The sequence below is a fragment of the Sorex fumeus genome, unplaced genomic scaffold (assembly GCF_029834395.1).
Source record: "Sorex fumeus unplaced genomic scaffold, SorFum_2.1 ptg000006l, whole genome shotgun sequence".
In the NCBI taxonomy this organism is placed as follows: domain Eukaryota; kingdom Metazoa; phylum Chordata; class Mammalia; order Eulipotyphla; family Soricidae; genus Sorex; species Sorex fumeus.
The window spans coordinates 23,578,590-23,588,971 of NW_026606063.1; the positions used below are offsets into that span (position 1 = coordinate 23,578,590).

The 10,382-nt window shown below is 37.6% G+C and overlaps 1 non-coding gene across 1 annotated transcript; it reads right to left on the minus strand.

Moving 5' to 3' along the window:
- Positions 1 to 534: 534 nt before the first annotated feature.
- On the minus strand, positions 535 to 639 carry LOC130038164 (U6 spliceosomal RNA). Its single transcript, XR_008794607.1, has one exon. It is a non-coding gene; the product is annotated as a U6 spliceosomal RNA (small nuclear RNA).
- Positions 640 to 10,382: the final 9,743 nt, after the last annotated feature.

A 10,382-nucleotide genomic window follows, 5' to 3' on the forward strand; every position in this document is an offset into this window, starting at 1 on the left:
TTTGAACTTACAAGTTTTTGTGCTTGGGTCTCAGTTATACAATGATCAAGTACCCATCCCTCCACCAATGCCCATTCTCCACCACCAATGATCCCAGTATCCCTCCCAAGCCCCTATCCCTCCTCCTCCTGTCCCGCCTCTGTGGCAGGGCATTCCCTTTTGTTCTCTCTATCCTTTTGGGTGCTAAGGTTTGCAAAAGAGGCATTGAGTGGCAATCATGTTCAGTTTACTTTAGTCTACTTTCAGCATGCTTCTCCCATCCTGGGAGGATCCTGCCAACACCCTTTATTTGGTGCTCCCTTCTCTATCTGAGCTGCCTTTTCCCCTAGCATGTGCAGCTACCCTTAAAGCCATGGAGTGAACCTCCTGTTATTTATCTCCACTATTCTTGGATGTTAATCTCCTATTTTGTTACTTTAGATTCCCCAGATGAATGCAATCTTCCTATGTCTGTGCCTCTCTTTCTGACTCATTTTACTTAGCACAATACTTTCCATGTAGCACCACTTGTATGTAAATTTCATGACTTTATCTTTAAAATATGTAATTCTTAAAATTTTGAATATCATCTTGCTTAGGAGCCATGCTAATTGTCTCTGTATCACTTCAGTTTTACCACATATGCTGCAAAGTAATCACATTCTTAAGGTTATGAATATATCAAAAATTAATATCACAATAATCCAGACCTTCTCTTCTCTGGTAATGATGTTTGACTCAAATATAAAGTTCTTCCATGTGTGTCTTTAATATCAACATAAGAATAAGAAAAAATAGAAATTCTGGACAAAACATCCTTTAATTTACAAAGTATCCGAACATAAATGATCCTATTTCTAATGTTTAATGTTATAGTTTTTTAAGTGACTGGCTGTAAATAATATCAAAACAATAAACAAGGCAAGAAAAAAAAAAACTCTGATTTTTCTTTTAAAATATTTAAAACTGACAATAACTTGGAAATATCTTTGGATTTTATGGAATACTACATTTTCCTCATCACTATTTTCATCTTTCTTAGAACATAAAAAGAATGATTTTTCAATAACATGCATTGTATATGCCTATTATGTCTAATCCTTGCCCCATACCTTCCATCTGTCAGTTCTACCCTATAATCACTATTAGTATCATACAGAAGCCATTAAAAAGATGCAGGAAAGAAACAATCTAAAGGCAAACTTCAGAACATATTTTTATGGTACCCTTCTAGGCAGATAAAACCAACAAAATAAATAGACTTCAGAGAAACACACACATAGGAAAGATAAGAAATACTATGTTTTATAAACTTCTTACAGATAAAAGCAATCTCAACAGTGATATTGGACTTTTTGTAAATCACCAATTTTAGTACCCTTTCTACTCAGTTAACTAAGTACATTATATTTAAACTTATTTTAGTGACATGATACTTGTTTATAAAAATAAATGTCTATGCCTTTTAGCGATGCAATGTTAACACACCATATAACACACCATATCTACCACCAAAGTGTCAAATATTCCTTAGTTACCCAATAGTTTTTAGTGTCAGCTTCCCCATCCGTTCATAGATCAAAGAAAAATGAAAAACACATTTAACATTTGCCATAAGGTAGTTATAATTATTATGTAGCATAAAGGCATATTTATCCCTTGAAAAAAAAGAATGATGCTCCAAGTCTTAAATGAATAAAATGTGAGGGTTTTATAACAGGTAATAAAAAATATTACCAGGGTTATGGTGCTTAAACAGTTATCATCTCTAACTGTAACACAATTAGCTACAAAAAAGGTGGCAACATTTGTTTTTTTAAAGTTTCATTTAGTTTAATTCACTCAAGATGGGTTTAAAGCCATTTTACAGAACTGTGAGCAGAGCCAGTCAAGCAATAAAGCTATTCCTTGGAAATAAGTTGTTCAAATCTAAAAGCCCAGTTCAATCAGGCTACATTTATCAAGATAGAAAAAGATGGAATCTTTCAATGGTTCCAGTAAGGCTGGAGTCCTATGTTTTAGAAGATAAAATACACTCTGCACTCTGGCACTGCCTACCTATCCAGGACGATAATACCATGTTTTTCATCAAACCACTTCCCTGAGATACTCAATATTCTGTCCACACTAGTATACTCTACTTGTATTATCAAGTTTAGATTTCCAAAGTGCTGACTGCTGCTGTAGAGGAGAGATTTCATTTACAATTCAAGCCAATCACATCTAATCACAGTATGATTTCATGGAGGAAATTCACAATACAACACTATCAGCATAGAATTTGATTCCCAGTAAAAGTGTTGGCAGAGTTCAAATTACCGGTGAGAGTCTAGGGTTTGGCGCACGGGTAGAGCTTGTATCCAAAAAACTTCTTGTTTTGGTTCTGAAGAGAGGAAGATCACTTCTGTGAGCAAAACCACGGAGCAACTTTTGCCAAAACCTGGCTTAGAATAATGGGTATCAGTTCAGAAGGCATCTCAAACTTATTTTGGTACTTATATTTGTATCATATTTTGGAGGTATATTATAAGGACCACCTGTCATTTCTTTCATTTGGGGGGATCATAACTGAGAGGTGCTCAAGTCTTAGTCCTGGTTCTGTGCCCAGAGATTACTCCTAGTGCTACTTGAAAGAACTGTTATGTGGTTCTGGAGATTGAATTAGAGTGATACTCACGGAAAGCAAGAGCCTTATCCTTTGTACTATCTCTTCTGCCCTGAGCCATCTTTTAATTTTATTTTCTGTGAGACCTGCTCAGCACAGCTCAGGTTGTAACTGTTCTTGTTTTTATATGTATACTGAAAAGAGTTTTTGTAAACAGTGGTTGCTTTCAACTGATGACTTTATAGATATATTTCAATTGTCCTATTATTCCATCTGTTAGGATCATTACAATGGTAATAAACATAACAAATCCATCAGTCAAGATGATCTTAACATCAGTATCCCTTTCCTTACTCTTCTTGAAAAACTGGCTCCTTGAAAAAATCCTATGTCATCTTTCAGGCAGAAAATTCAATATTTACTTGTTATTATGACAGTACAGTCTGGTTTATATAAGTTTTAAAAGGTTTAGCCTTTGAAACAATGCAATATAAACCTAATATTTTCATTATCATAAAATATTTTATCAACTATCAAAGAAATGCATTGTCACTGTCATTATTTTTATTAATTTTAATCAGTATAAGAGATTCAAATTTAATTACAAATTCCTTTTATTGCATAATTCTTTTTAATTAGGTCATAATATAACATTAGTTTGTATTCACATTATTCTCAGAATAAATATGGCAAGTAAATACTCTTTGAAATTTAAAATATCTTCGATTGTATATTTATAAATACTTCAATTATCGCTGTTTGTTTGAGATTTACTTAGAAACTAAAATACAATGATGCTGTGGTGCTTCAAAATGAAATAAAATAATTTATTTATAACATTCGTATTATGAATAACATTCATAGTTATTTCCCACATATTAACATATAATCACACTTAATTTTTGCAAAACTATAACAACTATTGAAAGACTTTGTTGTTACTGTGTCTGGCATACCGAATACTCTCGGTAGCTTGCCGGGCTCTCCGAGAGGGGCGGAGGAATCGAACTCGGGTTGGCCATGTTGGCCGCGTGCAAGGCAAACGCCCTACCCACTGTGCTATTGCTCCAGCCCTGAAAGACAATAGTTTTTTTTTTTTAGGCCCATCAATGGCCAGGATCCAGAGGCTATATCATCAAGCTCCCGGAAAATAACAAGGCCAAGTCTCCTGCCCCCATGCTGGACTGCCCTCACCGGGGCCCCTTGGAGGAGGGTGGGTTGAGTTTCCCTCTCCGCCCTGAGCAGAGCCCTGGCAGCTGAAGACCTCCGAGAACCAGACAAAACCATGCTGAGACCACTTTCCACACACTTGGATGAGCCTCACGCAAGAAGAAACTGGCAAAGGAACCCAGGTGTGCAGGACCGGGGGCTGAGATCTCCAAGCCTGCTCATATCGGGACTGGGCCTCTTCCACCCAGATCCCCCACCTTCCAGTAGCTAAACAGTTACACCCACCAACTGCTGTGTAAACCCATCAACGGCTAGGATCCAGAGACTATACCACCAAGCTCCTGGAAGTGCGAGGCCGCATTTGCGGCTGTGCAACCTCTTATTCTCTAATTCTCGTTCTCAGAGAACCCAGCATGCTACTGAGAGTATCATGCTCGTATGTATACCAGACTGGGAACACCTGTAAAGGTGATTAGAGGCTTCCCCAAAAGCCTCCATCCCTCTAGGAGAGCCCAGCAAGCCACAGAGAGTATCTTGCCCACACGGCAGAGCCTGGCAAGCTCCCCGTGGCGTCCTCGATATGCCAAAAACAGTAACAATGATGGTCCTCATTCCCCTGACCCTGAAAGAGCCCCCAATATGTCATCAGGATACACTAGCACGTGACAGGGACAAATGAAGACGTTACTGGGCCTGCTCGAGCAAACCGATGAACAACAGGGTGATAGTGATAGTGATAGTGATAGTGATAGTGATAGTGACAGTGATAGTGATAGGTTTTTGGTACATATCTGACTATTTTCAGGGTTCATTCCTGGTTTTGTGCTGAAATGTACAGAAGATCTGGCCTAGTACTCAAGTATAGAAGATCTGGCCTAGACCATTTGTTTCACAAGGCAAACACCCTACTATTATACTATCTGTCTAGGCCCTACAGACAGTTTTAAGGTAGCTTAAAATTATCTCAAATTCTGAGTTATTCCAGCTCCAGCTCCAGTTCCAATGTGAAATGTGAAATCTCAGAGAGAGAGAGCATTTGGAGAACAGAAAATTCTCACTTATAGTGGGAAAAGTATATCACTGTATCACTGTCATCTTGTTGTTCATTGATTTGCTCGAGCAGGCACCAGTAACGTCTCCATTCATCCTAGCCCTGAGATTTTAGCAGCCTCTCTTTACTCGTCCTTCCCAACGGTGCCACATTGGAGGCTTTTTCAGGGTCAGAGGAATGAGACCCATCATTGTTACTGGGTTTTGCCATATCAAATACACCATGGGGAGCTTGCCAGGCTCTGCTGTGTGGACAGGATACTCTCGGTAGCCTGCCAGGTTCTCCAAGAGCTAGAACTAGACAATAAGAGGTCACATTGCTGCATTCCATGCGCTACCGTGAGCTTAGTTTTGTAGTCTCTGGATCTTGGCTGTTGATGTGATTACTCGGGGGGGATGGGGGAGCAGGGGGTGGCGCAGTAGGTGGGTGTAACTGCCTAGCTACTGGAAGATGGGGGATCTGAGTGGAGGAGGCCCATTCTGATCCTAGCAGGCTTGGAGATCTGGAGATCTCAGTCTCAGGTCCCGCACACCTGGATTACTCTTCCAGTTCCTTCATGCATGAGGCTCATCCTAGCATGTAGAGAGTGATCTTGAGAATGACTGTGGCTGGGTTCCGGAGGTCTTTTGCTGCCAGGGGTCTGCTCAGGGTGGGGAGAGAAACTCAACCTGCCACCCTCCAAGGGGCCCCAGCGAGGGCAGCCAGGCCCAGGGGCAGGAAACTCTGCCGGGAAAAGTATAAGTCCTAGAAAACCCTTAATGATTTCTATCAGGAATGTGGCCCATTTTCCTTCCTATAAGGAGTTCCTCATCTCATTAAAAGCCCCTTGCATAATTTTGCTAATGAAGATTTCACATTGGAGGATAAAAAGAAGGGTAACACAACAGTTGCCACAGTATGCAGGGTTAGTTTATAGGAAAGCAACACTCTTCTTTCAGATTTAGACTCACCCATTAACAAGAGAATATATGCAGTAAAAAGCAACCAAGCTATTGCAGCTATTAAATATATATATACATATATACCTGCTGGAGCGATAGCACAGCGGGTAGGGCGTTTGCCTTACACACGGCCAACATGGCCGACCCGAGTTCGATTCCTCCACCCCTCTCGGAGAGCCCGGCAAGCTACCGAGAGTATTCGATATGCCAGACACAGTAACAACAAAGTCTCCAATGAAGACGTTACTGGGCCCGCTCGAGCAAATCGACGATAAACGGGAGGGCCTTTACCTTTATCTTATATATGTGTATATATCTTATATATGTGTATATATATATATATATATATATATATATATATACATTTCTTTTAAATGTGCCAAATTTTAAACCTGGCCAAATTTTGGTTAAAAACTTTAAATGCCTTATCAAGAAAATTAAATGAATTAAATTCTAGGTGACCTGAGGCGGTTGGTCATTTTCTCTGAGACCTCTTTAAGGCAGAAAAATTTCTTCATTGGTAGAGTTCCACAAAAGCCAATAGAAAAGAACACAGCTTGCCACATACCTTGACTGTCTTGTACCCAAAGAACACAAAAATTCAGTTTATTTTTTACCATTTATGCTTTTCTAAATGCCATGACCATGTATGAATGTGGGAGTTTAGAAACAGAAAAAAAATCTTGTTGAATTTTTTGATGCTTGGGACAAAGCATTGAATTAACAAGTCACCCCCACAAAGTATCTGTCAGAATTTTAGCTTGAAAAACAGAAAATGGCAAAAAATTTAGCTCAAAACATTTGAAGAAACAAACTCTCAGATCATATGAAGACAAAACACACACACACACACACACACACACACACACACACACACTGAAATATAACAGAATATGGAAATTTAAGAAATATCTTGTTATTTCTGTATTTCTATCCATGGAAATCTTTGCACTAGTAAGTTTTTTATTTTAAATATTTTTTCTTCTCTACCACACTCTTTGTAAAATTCCAATACAGATGGTTGATAGATTTTTTCCCCATATGCTGTTGTCATTTTTTAGTCATTTTTCTGTGTTCAAGTTCAGATTTTATAATTATGTTTTTTATGGAATTAACAATGGCTTATGAGTTTATATTTTGATAAAAACTTACATCAGTGTTCACTGCACTCTATAGTTTCAAAACTATTCTTACACCTGTCCAGGAAAAAAATTTGTGAGTGGGTGTTCACACGTGGCTTCTCCTAGCTCTGTGCTCATAAGGGACGAGGAAATTATAGGTAATGCCAAGAAAAGAATCTCAGTCAGCAGTGTATAAGGCAAGCAACCTACCTGCTATGCTAATTTTCACCCAGAAAAAATATTAATTTCCATTATTATAGTTTTTAATTTCAGCTGTACTATTTTATTATTTTATGTCTTTTCCATTGTTTTGTTTTACATAATTATACAACTCAATTTACTAATGTTCTTGAATTTATAACTAGATGTTTTAAAATCCAATCTGCCAATTCCTTCCTCCTTTAATAATGAGCCTACATGTGTTGTTTGATGTTTTCCTCACCTGTGAATTTTGAGTTGATTAGTAGTAGTAGTATCCTTTAAACATTATCATACCATATTTTGGTTATTGTTAGTCATGTGTTGGTAGCTTGCTAATTGTTTTGTTGTCTTTTCTTTTAATCTTTTAGAGCTCTTTATGGAGCCATTTTAGTCCTACTACTAAGGTGTGTTCCTTTTAGGGAATGTCCTGCATAACCAGACTGTTGAGCAAGAACTCTTAACCTTGTAACTTGGAACTCAAACATATTTTCAGCAGAATCCCAGCTCTGAGAACTGTTCAGATTAAAGTTAAGCAGGAGTTCTCTGACTATTTTTTAGTATTCTGAACTTTATAGAAGCAGTTTGGTTGTCAACAGTGGGATCAAGGGTCTTCAATATTTACGAAGTTCATCGTCTGATCATTCCCTTGCTTTTTATATTCTATTCCACAAACTCAAATCATATTATTCTCTTCAAAATCCTGCTTGGGGAGATATCTATTACCAACCTGTGTCTTCCTTTCTACATTGCATTCCTAGAAGTACATCAAATCTTGCAGCTGAATTCATTCTGGACTTGTTTCCTTTGCTGTCTTGTACTTAAAATTCATGTTCTTTAATATTTGTTAATAAATGCTAAAAAAGTATGTCTACTTTGTATTTTTATAACATTGGAAGGACAAAGTCAAAGAAAAGTCACCAAAAATATTAATTTTTTCATGTTCAACATCATCTTTCTTGAAACAATTATGTTTAAGTTACTCTTTTACTTTATTTTTTCTAATTTTGATAGTATTTGATTTAAATGTTTAGGTTTTGTCAGCTTTGTATACTCACCACAACTAATCATGAATTTACTTGTGTTTCTTAGGTTTTCAAATATAACAGAGTAATATGTTCAACTCATCCATGTGTTCTACCAAAACTAAGCTTATAATAACAATGAGAAAGTTAATGTATTTGGGCTCACAATAACATTTGTAAGGATGCTAACTACTGTCTGTAAAGACTAGACTGCTAATATAAGAAAATAATAACATTAATGCTTAGTGCCAAGGACCAAATTTACATGTGAGATGGCAAACATTATCACATTCTGGGACAAGTTGTAACCCATGTTAGTAAGCTAGTTAAGTAAGGTATTCAGTTAATTAAATGGAAGGGCATGATTCTTATAATTAAATGTTCATGAGCCTTATGAAAGTTTATATGCTAGATTATATCATTTTTAACATCTAAGTATCTGCTAATTTTAAGTAAGTTTTGATGTTTAATCAGGGAAGCATTGTCTGATTATTCTCACATCATCAATAATACCATGGAAAAATACATACTCAAAGTTAATTTAACACTTTTTCTGCAAATTATAGATTCATCCTTTCTGAAAAATGCAGAATTTAATCTTCACTTTTTATTAAACAATAATTTTGGGTTTTCTTTTTTTCTTGAGGGAGGTACTCCCAGCTGTGCTCAGGGATTACACTTAGCCCTGCACTCTAGAGCAACTCTTGGCAGTGCTGAGAGGACTATAAGGGATGCTGAGGATCAAATTCAGGTCATCCAGATGCAAGGCAAGTGTCTTATCTGCTATACAATCTCTCTAACCCTATATATTTATTTTTATTGTTTCTGATAATAAAATTACAATAAAACTTGGTCAAATAAGATAAATCTATAAATACAAAAAATATTTGCATCAATATATACAGTAGCTCGGATATCACAACAATATAATTGCTCAATCGTATATGAATAAATAACTTGTGGCATAGATACCCAATAGAATGCCAGGAATTTAAGAAAAGATTAAATTTTACAACTTGCCGCAACTCTGTGTAACTGGAAGATACTGTGTTGAGTGAAAATGAAATAACTCAGTGAGAGAATACCACTTCATCATTTGATCACTTGACATCACGTTGCTCATTGAATTGCTTGAGCAGGTGCCAGTAATGTCTCCATTTGTCCCTGTCATGTGCTAGTGTAGCCTAATGGTGTCTGCTCACTCCAGGAACATGAAGAGCCTCAAACTGTTCACTCAGGGTCTTGATGAAAAAGTCTGACCATCTCGGAGGTGGGTGGCCACGCGATCTTTTGACATCCTATGGAATCCAGCCAGTAATGGCTCTAGTCCAGAGGTCATCACCAAATCACATTACATGTCCAGCCCATCTGATTTTCCACGCCTTAGCAAACGAGACAGTGTCCCTGATTCTTGACCATCAACAGAAGTCGGAACTCGGGACTCTTTCTCTCACTTGAGTGACGAATGACCTGAGTGACCAAGTGTGATACTCCAAGCATAGCTCTTTTGATTCCTCCTTGGGAGACCCACATAGTGTTCTCATCTTGTTTTCATAGGGACCAGGTCTCTATTAATGCAGGAAGAACAGTGGATCGAAGAGATGTGCCAGGAGCCAGAGGTTCTTTGTCCTCTTAGCTATTTCGTTGACACTCTTGAAGGTATTCCATGATGCTGTCTTTCTCTTGCGTGACGCGGGTGCCAGGTCATTCGTCATGCTGAGTTCTTGACCTAGGTACACATAACTGCTGCATTCGGAGATGTTCGTTCCATTTAGAACTAATGGAACATCAGGAACGAGTTCATTTCTCATGAACATTGTCTTCATGAGATTCATATGATCATATCTATAGATGCAGAGAAAGCATTTGACAAGGTCCAACACCTGATTATGATGAAAAATCTCACCAAAATGGGCTTAGAAGGAACTTTCCTCAAGATAGTCAAAGCCATCTACAACAAACCCTATGGCAAGCATTATGCTTAATGGGTAAAAACTACCCACTCTTGTCCCTTCTGTTCAATATAGTACTGGAAGTACTTGCAATAGCAGTTTGGCAAGAAAAAGTTATTAAGGGTGTCTGGATAGGAAAGAAAGAAATAAAACTCTCACTATTTGCAGATGATATGTTACTATATCTAGAGAATCCTAAAGCCTCTACCAAGAAACACGTAGAAACAATAGATTTGTACAGTAAAGTCTCAGGCTATAAAATCAATACCCAAAAATCCATGGCCATCCTATATGCAAATAATGAGGCAGAGGAAAGAGACATGAAAAAAGCAATCCCGTT